Source organism: Portunus trituberculatus, chromosome 17 (assembly GCF_017591435.1).
Source record: "Portunus trituberculatus isolate SZX2019 chromosome 17, ASM1759143v1, whole genome shotgun sequence".
NCBI classification, from domain to species: Eukaryota; Metazoa; Arthropoda; class Malacostraca; order Decapoda; family Portunidae; genus Portunus; species Portunus trituberculatus.
The window spans coordinates 10,766,611-10,784,949 of NC_059271.1; the positions used below are offsets into that span (position 1 = coordinate 10,766,611).

The following is an 18,339-nucleotide window of genomic DNA, read 5'->3' on the forward strand; positions in this document are numbered from 1 at the left end:
CTCATGCACATTGATCTGCGGCAGGCGAGGGAGGCAGGTAGGGAATTAGGTGACATAGGACAGCGAGAGGCGGATGAGACCAGGGAGAGGAAGGGTCACAATCAGCTTACTGAGAGAGAGAGAGAGAGAGAGAGAGAGAGAGAGAGAGAGAGAGAGAGAGAGAGAGAGAGAGAGAGAGAGAGAGATATGAAAGAGGTTACAGATAAAAGCGTTGCAGGGTAAAAACAAAATAAAGGAGTCACAACACGGCACGGTCACACCAAGCATTGCAGTCTGAAAGAGAGAGAGAGAGAGAGAGAGAGAGAGAGAGAGAGAGAGAGAGAGAGAGAGAGAGAGAGAGAGAGAGAGAGAGAGAGAGAGAGAGAGAGAGAGAGAGAGAGACAGCGTGCCACACCCAGTCGAAGGCTCTTGCTACGTCTTGAGCGACTATCAGGGTATCCTCTTGGGCGTACTGCTGGTAGCAGGAGTGGAGTAGGAGGAAGTCTGAGGTGGGTAGTCTAGCTATGAAGCTTAGATACTGGTTTGAGAGGAGGCTGTTATCTTTCATGCTGCAACATAGTTCCTCTGCCAAAATCCAATCGAATACCTTATCCACCACAGACAGTAGGGACATTTGGCCGTAAGTGCCTGGGTCAGACTTGGCTCTCCTCTTGTAGACTGGAACCATGCATGCTTCCTTTCACAATGAGGGCCAAGCATTTTCCTCCAGGCAGGCCGTGAAGACCTGTGAGAGAGGCCCTGCCAGCTTGCTTGTGCAACGTTTCAGGGTACGTGGGCTGCCGTGCAGCCTTCCTAACGTCGACTCCTCTCAGCAGATGCTTCTTCACCTTCTCCTTCGTAATCTTCAGGGTTGTGACTGTCTCAGCTCCCTACTGCTGGGTTCATGAGAACCGTCTGGCATGATGAGGGGAGTAATGGCTTGTTCGCGGTTCCATCTCTGCTTCTCCTTTACAAAAGGTCCATTAGGTCTTACTTTCAATATCGTATCCGCATAATTTGACTTTTTCCATACTTGCTGGTGGCCTCCAAGTGCCTAAATGCCGCCAGGCGCACGTCCTTGTTCCTTTATGAAGGATTCCATTTGTACCGGGGCCAGGCAAAGTATTTCCTCTCGGGACCAAGGTCACAGCAATAGCCAAAGTAGGGGACCTTTGAGGGCTTGGAGGTGTAGCAGCGGAGTAGTACATGTTCCTTCTGAAAGGGGGAGTATGTGCACGGTGAGGACCTGCGCCTTGTACTCTACTTCTCTACGGATCAGACTGTTCCACTTGGTGCTGCACACCGCTTGTTACAGAGACCCAGTCAGCTTGATGGGATTGCCTCATCACGTGCTGCATTCCCATCCATGTACGTCAGGACAACAAAATGATCTGATGATAGTTGATAGCCCCTTCCTTCACGTTGGCGATGACACGATCGAGCGAACCTAACTCGCACGTGGGTGAGAAGCTGACATACTTCGTCAGGGTCTGCGCAAGTAAGAGACTCTAGTAGGCTGAGGGCCTTGGGGTGGAGGATGATTCACGGCAATAGTTCTACGTTATCCCTCATCACTATTAGCGTCTCCACTTACAAAGCCTAGGCCGGCATCCCTTCACGGAAGCATACAAGGATGCTGCTACCAGTTCGCTTTGGCCTGTTTTTTTCTGGTCCAGTTGGTGTAGCCAGGAATCCTTCCGAAGGACGGCTCGACATCATCGTTTAGCTGAGTTTCTGTGGCTACAACGATCTCCACGCTGTGCCTCAGGATAAAGTTATGGGTGATGTAGTCGATGATTGTGGCGAGGTCACGAACATTTGCTGAGAGGACAGTCAACTTACTCCTTGCGTTCCGAGGTGACTACGCCATGATGGGGAATGCATACCGTGGATGGGGACCACCAGATTCAGTAAAGAGTTGTGAGGGTCCACGGCCAGCCAGTTGTCTGTCCCCCTCCCTCCCCCATCTCTCTCTCTCTCTCTCTCTCTCTCTCTCTCTCTCTCTCTCTCTCTCTCTCTCTCTCTCTCTCTCTCAAACACACACAAAGGAAGAACAAGGCAATATTGGAACGCAGTAGTGTGGCGCCACAAACAAGGCATTATCTTGCGGCCCAATATCGGCAGACTTACACACCAAGCGGGCTGCCAAGTGCATGCATATCCTCTGAATACCGCCTGAATATCCTGTTTTAGTTACATTGCAACAATTCGCTCTACACTTCTGGTACTGACGCGACACTCCCTCGACTAATATGAAGGGTTTATACGCTACAATACAGCTAAATACACTGATGCTGCTACCGCTACATTCCCAGAAATACTAACAGGACGTTGGAAAGTGGTGCAAGATGATAACTAATGAATGACCTTATTAATAATTCCCTCAAGCTGCGCCACTGGAGACACAATAACACTGACTAAGCTGCCGCCAATACTGTTCCCGGCCACCGTTACTCCAGCCACCATGATCACAACGGCACAGCACCAATGTTCGTTTCCTTCCCCTTGCTTTTCACTCCTTCATCTGTCGCGCCACCACTGCTCCACCACTGTCAGCACCACTCTCCACACCTGCCATCACTACTGCCGTAATCACATTCACCGTCCATTTCGTTGACTCAAATCACCAGCTCAGACCGTTTCCCGCTTCCTGCCTCCTGCCTTTCCTTTCATTCCTTCTCCTCCTCCTCCTCCTCCTCCTCCTCCTCCTCCTCCTCCTCCTCCTCCTCCTCTTCCCCCACTGAAGGCATCGATCGCCTCTACTGCAGCCTCCGAGCGTCAAGGCCCCGATTACCTGAAGCACCCCGCCACAGGTGAGAGAGAGAGAGAGAGAGAGAGAGAGAGAGAGAGAGAGAGAGAGAGAGAGAGAGAGAGAGAGAAGCGTGTTCAGATGAGAGCGCTGCAACAGGTAGCATGTCTCTCTCTCTCTCTCTCTCTCTCTCTCTCTCTCTCTCTCTCTTCTGTCCTTGCACCTTTCCTCACCACCTTACCCTTCTTTTCCACCCTCCCTCTCCTTCCCGCCGTCAACCCAGCACAGCCTTGCCTTGGTTCCCTTCTACCTGCTCTTTCCAGCAGTGTTTATCCTCGCCACAATTCATCCGTAACGTGCCAACATCTCAGTAAATGGTGGAATGTCCTGCTTCTCTACTTCATCCTTGTAAGCACGCCACACAAGAACAAGTAAATGGTTCGCCTGGTTATATTTAGTTTTGGTTTCTTTCTTTCGTGTCCTGAGCTGCGTTTACTTTATAAGTGTTGTTATTCTTCCATTTCTTTTGTTATGCCTTACGCATTGCAGGGCGTAATGTTATTGTTAATCTAACATTCCGCATTCGTCGAGCCTCCGAGCGATGAAAGGCAGTTAACTGTGTTTTGATACCCAGGTAATTAGAAAACCCTTTTGTATAGTTTGTACATAAATTTACAGTTAGCATACAACATCACGTAGTATTAAGCCGAAGAGAATCAATTCTCAGCACTGTGCGTATATATAGTCTCTCTGTCACTGTTCTTGTCACAACAATAAGTCACTGATATACACTGTCACCTGCACTCATTACCTGCCTCATACACGCCAAGTACACTCGTGTAGGGAAAACTCAGGTCGTAGTTTTCGTGCGATTGTTCGTAGAGAGTTCACACACACGGACACGGCGCACACCACCCAGTGTCCAGGGGCATCGGGGCGTTCCTTGAAGTGCGACCCTTGTGATCAAGTGACAGGTGATAACGCAGGTGATAGCTTTCATAGAATCATATTTCACAAATTAATTATATCCAGATATCGCCTAATCATATAATTTAACATTTACAAATATTGATTATTAATTTATTATTGCATGTTATAGCTTTTCCTATCTTAATCAAGAAAGTAGGAAAGGAAACAGTTGTTAGACACTACTTCCAGCGAGCGTCAGAATAGAAAATTTTCCCTTATGCCAGTAGAAGATTCTGGGTTACAGTTACAACGGTTCCCTACACCATGTGCTTTTGCTTTAGTTTGTTTTCCTGTTATTTCTACTTGTTTTTTTTTCTATTTATCCTTTTATTTTTAATATCTTAGTTATTTCTTAAATTTTTGTTTCTTATGTTTCCTTTATTGTGAATCTTACTTTTCTGTCAATTTTCTTTTATATCCGCTCTATTTCTATATTCTTTTCTTTTCTTTGTTCCCTTGATTCTAACACTTAAGGTATTTATTTCTTTTCTCGTGTATATTTTTCTTGTTATGAATCTTGTTATTCTTTAGTTTTGTCTTATTTTTGTTCTTACCTTCCTCTTATTTTTTTCTTATTTATTTTTGTCTCCTTTATGCTTGCAGTCTTACTCGTTCTTATCCTTTCCGTTTTTATTTCCTTTATTCCTTCTCTTTTTCCCTGTTATTGTCTTTTTTTTAACTTCTTTTGTTTTTATTCTTTTATTCCTACTTTTTGTTTCTTTTCATACTCGTTATATCTCTCCTTTTCTTATCTTTTTATTTCTTTTATAAACTTTTCCTTTCACTTTATTTTTATTTCTAGAATTCTTTTACCTTCCCTTTATTCTTTTTTCTAAAATAATTTTATTTATTCCATTTAGTTTTTTTTTTTTATACCATGTGGGCTTTTCACGGGAATTTATGGGCTAAAGGGGATACTTTTTAGGGTACCTCCTATCTCAAAGCCCACCCACTAGGAAACCGTTGCCCTGAGTGAGGAAGCCCAACCTGCACTCAGACCGTGGACAGGATTCGAACCCGTGCGCTTGGAGACCCCTCGGACCCCAAAGCACGCATGGTTCCACTGTACCACGGCGGCCCTCATTTTTCTAACGTTCGTTTAATCCTCCTTTCTTTTTCTGTCTATTTAATACACGGTTTCTCTACTTACTTTCCCCTAACTCTGATTCTTACACACTTGTCTTCTCTTTTCCATGTTCTTTCATTAAAATCAATTGTAACACCATCTTTACTCTCCCTTTCCATCTACTCCAATTTCCTTTAACCTTTTCTTTCCAACTGCGTAAATTTCACTCTTCAGTCCTTATTGTTTTTCTCTCCTCATCTATCTCTTTTGATTAATTCTCTCTCTTTCCTTTCCTCTTTCTCCTCTCAACATCTTTCACTGTTGTCTTATTTCCTTTTATTCTTTCATTCCCACTGCCTTTTCTTTTCATTCCTGTCTTTCCTTATATCCTTCTCGTTGTAGCGTCTTTCACATTCCTCTCTTTTCCTTGTCCTTTTCATTCTCCCAATTCTTCCCCTTTGTGTACCGCTGCTCCGTGTCTCCTGATTACGTAGAAGGAATCCCTGTTATTGCACTCCTCTCTCTCTCTCTCTCTCTCTCTCTCTCTCTCTCTCTCTCTCTCTCTCTCTCTCTCTCTCTCTCTCTCTCTCTCTCTCTCTCTCTCTCTCTCTCTCTCTAATTAATGGTGGAAGGACAAGTGGTTGTTTCTCTTCAATTTTCAGGAAACGTGACCCACAGATTTTCAAAGGCTTTTAAACACCAGCACGCACACATGCACGTAACACCGCCCCTTACACACACACACACACACACACACACACACACACACACACACACACACTCTCTCTCTCTCTCTCTCTCTCTCTCTCTCTCTCTCTATATATATATATATATATATATATATATATATATATATATATATATATATATATATATATATATATATATATATATATATATATATATATATATATATATATATATATATATATATATATATATATATATATATATATATATATATATATATATATATATATATATATATATATATATATATATATATATATATATATATATTTTATATATACCATAAATTACTCTTAGATTATCAGTCATCATTATTGGAATAATAATATATCACTACGCCTTCATCATATTACTACGGTATGCACAGTACGCCATTATTGAGAGTACTGATTAAAAAGCGATAGAAGTTAGTAAGAGATGCAACACTGCGGCGATGAGAGAGGATATGAAGACTCAGTCAGAGGAGGCAAAAACTTTTGATTCCATCCTCTGTACTAGAACATGTGAAGAATATTCCATATACTGGCGGATAAGGCCCCCATAGAGTTAACAGTTGGGGAAGTGAAAGAAAAAATGGCGGATACGATTCAGAATACCTAACTTCATAGAAAGTGTTTTATCTAAAGATGAGATGTGAACTTTCCAGTTTAGATTATAAGTAAAGGACAGATCGAAGATATTTAGTATAGAAGTGTCATTTCAGTATCACTGAAGAAGAGGGAATAGTTATGTGGAAGGTTGTGTCAAGTTGAATTGAATTGAGTTTTTGAGGCATTGAATAATACTAAATTTTCTCTGCCCCAATCAGAAATCTTAGAGAGAGAAATCAAAACTTAGACGTTTTGTGTCTTTCCAGCAAGATTTGTTGACTTCCTAAAGGATTGGCCGTTTCTGAAAAGACATGGAAGAATGTAGGATGGTATCATCAGCGTATGAGGTATCCTATATAAGGAGTTTGGTTTAGAAGATAATTGATGAATAATAGGATGAGAGTAGGTGGCAGGACAAAATCCTGAGGGACACCACTGTAAATAGATTTAAGAGAAGAACAGTGTCCGTCTACTACAGCAGCAATAGAATGGTCAGAGGGGAAACTTAAGATTAAGTTACAGAGAAGGATAGAAGCCGTAGGAGGATAGTTTGGAGATCAAAGCTTTGTGCCAGACCTTCTCACTCTTAACCACTATCATTCCATTACTATCACCTGCCCATCACGATCATAACATCATAGATATCATAACAACATAAATAACAAGGGAAGCTGCAAGAAGCCATCACACCTACATGCGGCAGAACATACCTACCACTCCCATCAACAATTCACAACTTTCATTCCCATCACCCCATGAACATGAAGCCATCATCAATATCATCACAGTCACAACCAATACAGGAGACGTACCACCATCACCATCACTACCATCTAGCAAATCACATGGAGTTAATCAAATATGACACGCTTCCTACGATTGACCAAATGTATCTAGCCTTCCATCCTTCCTTCCTTCCTGTCTCTATTGCTTTCATCCTCTATTTCTCCCTTTACGCCCTCCTCAACTCCTCTCCCTCATATTCCATCTACCTTTCCTTTTCTCGGTTTCCTCCTTCTCCTTCATATCAAGTCTTCTTTCCCTGTCCTTCTCCGCCACTTTCGTCTTCTCCTTTTCCTTCCCTTTTTATCTCTCCTTATGTAGTTTTTTTTTCGTTCCTTATCTACTGTTTTGTTTTTTTTCTCCCTCCTTTTATCTCCTTTACTGGTTTACTCTTTTCTTCTTTTCTTTTTCATCTACCACTTTGACTCGTTTCCTCCCTCCTCTTCATCTCTTTCTTTTCTTGTTTCCTGCCCTCCTCCTCCTCAAGTTTCCTCTCCCTTCCCTTTCATCATTTGTCCTCTTCCTCATGCAACTTTCCTCCTTTTCCACTGTCCCTTCTACCTGTTCTCTTATCTCTGTTTCCTTCCCCATCCTTTCTCTCTTAATTGTCTTTCTTCACAATCTCCTCCAACTTCTATTTGCTTTCCCTTCCACTTCTCCACATAGTCCTTTTCTAATTCACCTTTGTTCAGTCTCCTCCTCTCCCTGTACCAATAACCATTCCCTCCACCTTTCCCGTCTTTAGTGTCTCCTTTCTCATCCTTCTCTTCACCACCTCCCTCATTCCTCCCTCATCCAATTCCATTTTCTAATTGCCTCTTCCCTTTATCTTTTTTTTTTCTACTGCATATATTTTTCCCCCACATCAAGTGACTCCACTCAAGGTTCACATAAGTAATTACAATTGGTCTGCTATTTGTTTTCGGAGAGAGAGAGAGAGAGAGAGAGAGAGAGAGAGAGAGAGAGAGAGAGAGAGAGAGAGAGAGAGAGAGAGAGAGAGAGAGAGAGAGTAATATCTTCATGTAAATGCAAATTGTTATTAGAGTAATCTGTTCTTATTTTCACCTTCGCGTTTGATTATAAATGTTTTTGCTGTGTTGCGTGACGATGAAGGTGGTGGTGGTGGTGGTGGGGCTGATGACGGTAATTAGGAGGAAGATAGTACGTGTAATCACCTCCAGGGAACGTTGGTGTTGTTGAGTGGGTACTTAAGGAGACGTCACTGTAAAGAATGTCAAAAAAGATGCCTCTTAACAAGGGGGGAAGGAAAGAAAACAGTCAACAGAGAGAGAGAGAGAGAGAGAGAGAGAGAGAGAGAGAGAGAGAGAGAGAGAGAGAGAGAGAGAGAGAGAGAGAGAGAGAGAGAGAGAGAGAGAGAGAGAGAGAGAGAGAGAGAGAGAAATTCATTCGGATCCATGAAAAAATAAACGGAAAGGCAAATGAGGCTATATGAAAAGTAAAGCAGTGAAACGTAATTTGAATCATTTACCGAGCCAATGAATGTGAAGCACCAAAGCATTTGAAGTTCTCGTTTCATTGGTAAATGCTACACGATGAAAGAAAGAGGCAGGATAGAAGATTGGGGTGAGAGTAAAGGAGGAAGGAGGAGAAGGTATGACTTGGGAGGAGAAAAGACAAGAAGGAAAGAGGGAAGTGGATGGTGGAATGTAGGGAGGAAACAAAACAAGGAGGAAAGAAGAAAAAAATGGAAGAGGAGAAAACATAAGTTGAAAGGCGGAGGAGAGAAGACAAGAGGAAAAGAAGGAAACGTGCGGAGGAGAGAAGACAAAAGGAAAAGAAGAAAAGAAGGAAACGTGCGGAGGAGAGTTGGCAAGAGAGTGACGAGAAGGGAGAAAATGGATAAAAACAGGGGAAAAGAAGAAAAGCACGAAGGAAAAACAAAAAAATGGAGGAGACCGTGGCGGAAAGACAAGAGGAAAAGAAAAGTTAACACTATGAAAAATAAATAGGAAATACAAAACACGTATAAGAGAAACGAAAGTTACAAATAAGAGAGAGAGAGAGAGAGAGAGAGAGAGAGAGAGAGAGAGAGAGAGAGAGAGAGAGAGAGAGAGAGAGAGAGAGAGAGAGAGAGAGAGAGAGAGAGAGAGAGAGAGAGAGAGAGAGAGAGAGAGAGAGAGAGAGAGAGAGAGAGAGAGAGAGAGAGAGAGAGAGAGAGAGAGAGAGAGAGAGATGGGTAGGAGGGATGACGGCGTGCATGGAAGAGGAAAGATATTTTTACAGAGATGGCGAAAAAAATTAGTACCTTTGATATTCTCCCGCCATCACGCACGTAGGAGGTAGTAGACACCTACCGAAACAATAACTTACTCCCAATGAGATCTAATAGCACTAGTTCAGGAGGTGCTGTGAACCTTCCATTAAAGCTAGTTGTGATCTCGTTGAATGTTTCCCTTTGTCTCACAACTCAAGGTGGTAGTCACAGCCTACCCTCTAAAGACAGCTCTCCTTCTTCACACAAAACTACATGGACTTACCACACATACACCCTTCACTCCAAATCAAAATTTAAAAGAAAAATGGGACCCGAAATAAACAACGCCTCGGAGTCCCCTCTGGGGAGGGGACCAAAATGTCCCCAGGTCGGACACCTCTCCTGTTGAAGACCACAAATGCCTTGACACCTTCCTCAACTTTTTCTACATTAACTTCTGCAACATTCGCGGTCTTAGATCTAATTTTCAATCTGTGGAACACCACCTCTCCTCTACTAAACCTCATCTTCTTTTCCTCACCGAAACACAGCTGTCTGAGGCAACTGACAGTAGCCCTTCTCTGTTCCCTCCTACTTTCTCTATTCTCATTTTCATTCCAAAGCTGGATGTTGCGTCTATGTACGCAACGACTTAACTTGCTCTCGTGCCCACGCTCTTGAGTCTTCCGAATTTTCCACCATCTGGCTACGACTTAACAGTCACTCTCAAACTAAATTCATCTGTGCTGTTTATCTCTCCCTAACTCTTCTGACTATAGTAATTTCTTCGACTACTTAACTTCTAAAGTGGAGCACATTCTGTCCCTCTACCCTTTCGCTGAGATTTCCATTCTTGGAGATTTCAATGTTCACCACCAGCTTTGGCTTTCCTCTCCCTTCACTGACCACCCTGGTGAACTAGCCTTCAACTTTGCTATCCTCCATGACCTAGAGCAACTGGTGCAACACCCTACTCGTATTCCTGACCGTCTTGGAGACACGCCCAACATTCTTGATCTCTTCCTCACCTCTAACCCTTCTGCTTATGCTGTCACCCTTTCATCTCCGTTGGGCTCCTCCGATCACAATCTCATTTCTGTATCTTGTCCTATTTTTCCAATCCTCCGCAGGATCCCCAAAGCGAAGGTGCCTCTGGCGTTTTGCCTCTGCCAGTTGGGGGACCTGAGGAGGTATTATGCTGATTTTCCTGGAATGATTATTGCTTCCGTGTCAGAGACCCATCTCTTTGTGCTGAACGCATAACAGAGGTGTTAGTATCTGGCATGGAGGCGTACATTCCTCATTCTTTTCTCAACCTAAACCTTCTAAACCTTGGTTTAACTCAGCCTGTTCTCGTGCTATACATGATAGAGAGGTTGCCCACAAAAGGTACTTGAGCCTTCCATCTCCTGAATCTCATGCACTTTATATCTCTGCCCGGAATCATGCCAAGTCTGTTCTTCAACTTGCCAAACACTCTTTCATAAATAGGAAATGTCAAAATCTTTCAAACTCAAACTCTCCTCGTGACTTCTGGCATCTAGCCAAAAACATCTCAAATAACTTCACTTCTTCATCTTTCCTCCTTTATTTCATCCTGATGGCACCACTGCCATCTCTTCTGTCTCTAAAGCTGAACTCTTTTCTCAAACCTTTGCTCACAACTCCACCTTGGACGATTCTGGGCTTGTCCCTCCTCTCCTCCTCCCTCTGACTATTTCATGTCTACAATCAAAATTCTTCGTAATGATGTTTTCCATGCCCTTGCTGGCCTAAACCCTCGGAAGGCTTATGGACCTGATGGGGTCCCTCCTATTGTTCTCAAAAACTGTGCTTCTGTGCTTGCACCTTGCCTGGCCAAACTCTTCCAACTTTGTCTATCGACTTCTACCTTTCCTTCCTGCTGGAAGTTCGCCTACATTCAGCCTGTTCCTAAAAGGGTGACCGTTCTAACCCCTCAAACTACCGTCCTATAGCTTTAATCTCTTGCTTGTCTAAAGTTTTTGAATCTATCCTGAATAGGAAGATTCTCAAACATCTGTCACTTCACAATCTTCTGTCTGATCGCCAGTATGGCTTCCGTCAAGGTCGCTCTACTGGTGATCTTCTGGCTTTCCTTACTGAGTCTTGGTCATCCTCTTTTAGAGATTTCGGTGAAACTTTTGCTGTTGCGTTAGACATATCAAAAGCTTTTGATAGAGTCTGGCATAAAGCTTTGATTTCAAAACTGCCCTCCTACGGCTTCTATCCTTCTCTCTGCAACTTTATCTCAAGTTTCCTTTCCGACCGCTCTATTGCTGCTGTGGTAGACGGCTACTGTTCTTCTCCTAAACCTATTAATAGTGGTGTTCCTCAGGGTTCTGTCCTGTCACCCACTCTCTTTCTATTATTCATTAATGACCTTCTTAACCAAACTTCTTGCCCTATCCACTCCTACGCTGATGATACCACCCTACATCTTTCCACGTTCTTTCAGAGACGTCCAACCCTTCAGGAAATCAACAGATCACGCGGGACGCCACGGAACGCCTGACTTCCGATCTTTCTAAGATTTCCGATTGGGGCAGAGAAAATCTAGTAGTTTTCAATGCCTCAAAACTCAATTCCTCCATCTATCAACTCGACACAACCTTCCAGACAACTATCCCTCTTCTTCAATGACACTCAACTGTCTCCTCTTCCACAATGAATATCCTCGGTCTGTCCTTTGCTCATAATCTTAACTGGAAACTTCACATCTCATCTCTTGCTAAAACAGCTTCTATGAAATTAGGTGTTCTGAGGCGTCTCCGACAGTTTTTCTCGCCCTCCAACTGCTTACTCTGTATAAGGGCCTTATCCGTCCCTGTATGGAGTACTCTTCGCATGTTTGGGGGTTCCAGTCACACAGCTTTGCTTGATAGGGTGGAATCGAAAGCTCTTCGTCTCATCAACTCCCTCCTCTGACTAACTGTCTTCAGTCTCTTTCTCACCGCCGAAATGTTGCCTCCATCCAGCACGCTGCACCTTCCGTCCTGATGAGCCTTAGCAGTCCTCGCTGGCACACACATTTCTAGAGAAGGAAAGAGCACAACTTTACCCATAAGGAAGCACAAACGTGCAATACTCAGCACCTCGCCGCGCCAAGTTCTTCCTAATAGGTGGACAGAGAACGGCTTTCTCAAACGCTTCGGTGCTTCATCTTGATGCCTCGCCTTCAGTAATTTTAACAGGCTACAAGAAAAATAATATAAGTCTCCATTATTGATATTACCAACAATAATTCTATAATTCCAGTGATATTTTAATAAGAATCCCGCATCACCAATAGGAAAACACTGACTAGAATCTGACTAATCATGTTTGTAATTTTCAAAACTAGTTTTTCATGAGAACGAAGTTGGTCATAATATTACATGCCAAAGTTGGCACTGAGTTCTCAAGTACCTACTTAGTTAATGAAATAAGGATGACATTGTACAGTATATCTCGGGTATGCCCATAACTTCTGTGCTGCATCTCCGCTACTTCAAAAGCTTCTATGAGTAGTTGAAGTTACACGGATTTTCAAGGGTGTTTTCATAATTCTTGTCACGGGTTAACAAGATCAGTAAATTAATGACGGGGAAAAAACTCTTGAGAACCCAATTAATCATCTATGTGGCTTTTGAAAAAAAGTCATGATGAGAAAAAAGAAAATTTTAATTATGGTACTTCTTTCTAACAACGTGCCTCGATGGCGCAGTAGGCAGCGCGTGAGTCTCATAATCTCAAGGTCGTGAGTTCGATCCTCACTCGGGGCAAATGTTTTGTTTAATATCGAGCAATTGGTTAGTCACCTCGCGGTGCAGAACACAGTATATGCAGATCAACGGCCACCTGCAGAAAAAAAGACACTATATTTCTCCCAAGTGACAGTGTTAGACGTTGCCGAAGTTATCTAGTTATCAACTGAAAGGATACTGAGAATTGTCAAGCAGAGAAAAAGTGTTGGAGGCACGAGTACACGAAGTTAGTTTGCTACTTAGTTTAACAAAAAAGTTTGTAGATTAAACATAATTTTACTCAATAGAGACAGCTGCATTCTTTTTCTATTTCCCCCTCAAATCTCAATCTCTCTCTCTCTCTCTCTCTCTCTCTCTCTCTCTCTCTCTCTCTCTCTCTCTCTCTCTCTCTCTCTCTCTCTCTCTCTCTCTCTCTCTCTCTCTCTCTCTCTCTCTCTCTCTCTCTCTCTCTCTCTCTCTCACCACTTCCCTCCACCTTATTTTCCTTGTCCCACGTTACTTTCCTAAATTTTCTAATCCTTCATACAGTCCCAGCTGTGCACTGTCTTCCCACCAGACCTTTTTTCTTCTCGGCACTCTCTCCCCTTTTATTCTCTCCCACATATATCTTTCTCTCCACCATCTCCCACCTGCCGACCAGCCTCCTTTCGCTGCCTACATGAGCAAATGAGCTGCACGATTTAGGATGAAGATAATTTGATCTCGATAATATTCCTTGCATGGGGTTGTGCAGCAATATGGGTATGTGTGTTCCCCTCTTCCCATGATTTATTTCACCTTGACCTAAATCTGAACTGGCTTTCCTTTGCTACCCTTACTTTAGAATAAGGGAAGTAATTATTTTTCTATCTTTTTTTGCAAATAAGTAAATTAAGTAAGGAAGAATATAAGCAAGAAAAAGTATGCAAGTATGTAAGTAAGTAAGTAAGTAAGTAAGGAAGGAAGGAAGGAAGGAAGGAAGGAAGGAAGGAAGGAAGGAAGGAAGGAAGGAAGGAAGGAAGGAAGGAAGGAAGGAAGGAAGGAAGAAGGAAATAAAGAACATTAATTATCTAAGAGTGTCACATGCAAACTGAGAGAACAGGATTTTCTTGGTCTGGAAACTTGTCCATTGCTATTCCCTGGCACTTCCTTCCATCATCCTTACTTTACTCTTTGCATCCTTCATCCTTCAACTTAGCTTGTGACTCTGAAAGCTCACCTTTTCTTCTTTAGGTCTCCCGATCCATCTCCTCTTTACACTTTCAATCCTCTGCCCTTAAACCCAACCACCACTCAAGAAACGCGGCTCTCAGAGATGAACCTTCATATTCAGTGTTTCATGTTCTCTCAGGTTCAGCAGAGTTTTTGCGCATCGCACTGAAACGTTCTAGTCTCATCTCGACACCTATAAAAAGTTTCCGTGGAACTTTTTTGGGATTTTCAAGGTGTTTTCGTAATTTTAGTGAGAGCATAACTTGAATTCGGCATCAATGGAGAATCAGAAGTGTGTTGCTACATACCTTCTGCCAAAAATGTTGGTCTTCCTTATCATATATGGGAATGTCTTACAAAGTTTACCGTTTAATAGTTGGAAGGAGCTTCTAATTATCTTGTTGTTGTTGTTGTTGTTGTTGTTGTTGTTGTTGTTGCTGCTGCTATTGTGGTGGTGGTGGTGGTGGTGGTGGTTGATTTGATTTGATAAATTTATTGCGCCAATGCGTCAGACACAGGGACATAAGTGACATTAAATATAAGTGGGCTTTACAGTACAAAATATTATCGACAAGGTCGGTCACACACACACACACACACACACACACACACACACACACACACACACACACACACACACACACACACACACACACACACACACACACACACACACACACAAGGGACAGGGAGCATTGATGCCACGCAGGGCACAGACAAAGCACAATTAAGCAAAGAACACGCACGCACAAATGCATACACACACGCACACACACAGAGCAAGGAGAGTATGCCACGCAGGGCATGTCAGGCTATTTAAAACCCCAGACCTCGGGTATTGTAAAAGGAGTTTCTCAAGAACATCTTGATCCAGTAGATACCGACACACGGCATCCAGCGGCTGGTCCTGGGATAAGGCGTGTCGGACGGTGGGGCAGGCTAGGCAGTAGTGTTCTAAGGTGTCACAGCGAGGTGCACGGCACAGGCGGCATTCAGCGAATGGGGGCTCGCCTTCCACTCCAGCGATCTGCCACGGCGGCCAGTAACCAAGCCGCAGACGGGCAGAGACAACATTGTGTCTCCGTACCATGACGCCGTGAAGACGGTAGGAGTATTTGTTGCGGCAAACAGACTCATAGTGGGCGATTGACGCTCTGTGGGGTCTTTCCGCCTCTCTGCGTCGCTGTACAGGGAAGAAAGCAGCTGAGCGAACTCTGGAAAGACAACAAGACAAAGAGAGGGGACGTCCAGCTGCGGGAGGTGGTAGAAGGCAGGCCTCCTTCGCGAGTCTGTCAGCAACTTCATTATGGCGTACCCCGACATGTGAAGGTACCCATGAAAACTGAATAGTCAGGTCACGACGGCATATTAAGGACAAAAAGGACAAAATGTGTAGAACTACCATAGATTGCGCGGGACGAAAGCTGGAGAGAGACTGGAGGGTAGGCTTGGAATCACAGACGATGACGGCATTCACTCCTCGTTGACAAGCAAGGCTGACAGCATCCAGGATGGCGTACAGCTCACACAGTGTTGAACTTGAGTTGCCACGGAGGCGGCGGCCAACCCACCCTCTGGCAGGCGGCTCCATGTCAGGTGAGAAAACCGCGCCACCCGCAGCACCGTCTGTGTAGATGCGGCATGGAGATGCAACACCAGACGTCACTGTCTCAACATGCTGTAGAGCCAGCTGGCGCTGTAGGGAAGGCAAGTCTGACTTAGAGGTTGGTGTGTAGGTTACCTCAGGTATTGGCAGCAGCAACGGGGAAAGACCTGGGGGCACATCAGCAACAGGAACATCCAAGTTCAGGCTGCGAACCACACAGGATGTTGCCCTGATGATAGCACGTCCAGCAGGCAGTATAGCAGGGAGGCGTGAGTTTGGTTGAAGAGAGGTCCTGATTAGTTGTGAATAGAGGGGTGAAATATGCGGAAAATGAAGACACTTGATAGTGAGGCGAGCAACGTTGGAATAAATACGCTCGACGAGAGGAGGAAGGCGCAATTCACTCTGCATGTTCACTATCCTGGTGGACATGGGGCAGCCAAGAATCACCCTCATGGCTCCATTCTGAAACTTTTCTAAAGGTTCCAGCGCAGTCCTAGGAAGCTGAATCAGTGTAGGAGAGAGATAATCCACCACAGAGCGAATGAAAGCAATATAGACGGCCCTGGCGACAGGGATGGAAATACCTGAAGAGTGATTGGTGAGCCACTGTAGAGGTTTAAGTCTGCGCTGAAGACGAGCCAACAAGTCACTGATGATGGGATGGACCTGCCGCCTGGCAGCGAGAGCTGGAGATATTTTCACCGGTGCGCCCAGGTAGCGGTACTGTGAACAGAGAGGAATAACAAACCTTCCAATGGTGGTCTGGTAGGGTTTGGTGGGACCGACAGGAGAAGATTCTGCTCTTTTCTGGTGAAATAATGATGCCACACTGCGAGGAAGCCACAGAGAGGGAGTCTAGAAGCAACTGTAGGTCTCTAGGAGAGGTGGAGTGTATACAAATGTCATCAGCATAGCATGTAATAGTAGTTCCAGGAGTGTCAGGGAGGGAAGTGAGCAGCCGATGCATTAAGATGTTGAATAAAAACGGGCTAAGGACTCCTCCCTGAGGCGTACCAAGATAAAATTCCCGTGAAGGACTGTACGTACCACTGAAAAACACTCTAGAGTGCTTAACACTAAGTTAGCCACGAATCCATCGCAGGATATTACCTTTGATCCCGAAGGCAACCAGTTGATCCAGGATGATGTCGCGGTTGGCGACATCGAAGGCGCTTTGTAGGTCGACGAAGGCCACCACACTGTCATGGGAGAGGCGTGAGTACAAATCAACGAGGCAGTGATGTGTGCTGCGCTGGGGAAGGAAGCCAAAAATACGGGGAGAAAGAAGGTCCTGCAATCTGTACATGAGACGGCTAAGCAAAATTCTCTCCATCACCTTACAGAAACATGAAGTAAGAGAGATAGGCCTGAACTTCGCCGTGCCGGGCTTAGGAATGAGAATAATAGTACTGCTGGTCCAGACCCGGGGCACACAACCATGACTGAAACAGAGGTTGTAAAGGCGTAACAGAGGGTTACCAGGAACCTGCTGCAGCAGACGGAGCACGGCGTACGTGATGCCGTCATCCCCAGGATACGAAGCCTTGCCCCGAGAGAGAGCACGGCGCAACACTTCCTTGGTAATCAGCTCCGCGTCGTCATCGTCATCCTGCAACAGAGCAGAGAGGAGGTGGAGCTGGCGAACAGGAGCACGGGAAGAAAGAGCATCTTGGATGTGGAGTGGAAGACTGGTTGTGGCAGACTGCTGTGACCAGGCGTCCACAAGCTGTTGGGCGTACTCAGCGAGGATGTGGTGTCGGGCGGAGGCGGGAGTCTTCTTTACAACTCGTCGGATGAGGTGCCACATGGAGGCAACACTGGTCTGCTGGTTTATGCTGTCTGTAAACCGCTGCCATGACGAGGTGACAGCACACTCCTGTAGTGCCACTAAGGTGTCCCTGGACGCTTGATAACGGCGCAGTAGTTCTGGAGTTGGGTTGGCTTGAAACAGCAAGCCATCTCGCTCGGCATCCTCCTTCGCATCTTGAATGTGTGCATCAAGCGCCCAGGTGTGGGCGGCGCGGCGAGCTTCGATGTGTGGCCGAGAGACATACAGCCTGTAAAAGGTGTGTGTGGCAGAGACAAGATCGTCATATAACTGGTTAGGAGAAGAAAGGTTAAAAGTAGGTAGCATCTGGGTCATGTAAGTGATGTAGGTTGGACAGTACTTTGGAGGCACAATGATGCGTAAACGAGAGCTAGGAGGAGTAAAGTTGGCTGGTAAAGAGTAGGTAAATCGGAGTGCAACGTGATCTGAGAATAAAGCTGGCACGGCAGAGCACTGATCGCGAGACGCTACCAAGCCAGCAGTAAGAATGTAGTCCAGCGTGCCTCCCCGTGAGTGTGTAGCGCCACCAGTGTCCCAGCGCGTCAAGTGGTGTCTGCGGATGTATGCCAGGAGACGAGGACCATTGTGGTTGCTTGAGGCTGATGGATCACCCAAGTCAGGATGCCGGGCATTAAAGTCTCCCATGTACACTACGCCACGCACTGTTGGAGGAGGAAGAGCCTGAAGTGTGAGTCTGGCAGGGGAAGAATAAACATTACAAAGTTGAAGTACCCCACGACAATGTGATACTTCAAACAGCTGGAAAGTCATGTCAGGATCGGTGGAGGTCTGAAGAAGGCGATGAGGCAAGGAGTAGTGCACGTAGGTGAGGAGACCATTCCTTAC

The 18,339-nt window shown here is 44.8% G+C and overlaps 1 non-coding gene across 1 annotated transcript; it reads left to right on the forward strand.

The window, feature by feature from the left end:
- The first annotated feature begins 12,810 nt into the window (after positions 1 to 12,810).
- Positions 12,811 to 12,883, forward strand: Trnam-cau. Its single transcript has one exon. It is a non-coding gene; the product is annotated as a tRNA-Met (tRNA).
- Positions 12,884 to 18,339: the final 5,456 nt, after the last annotated feature.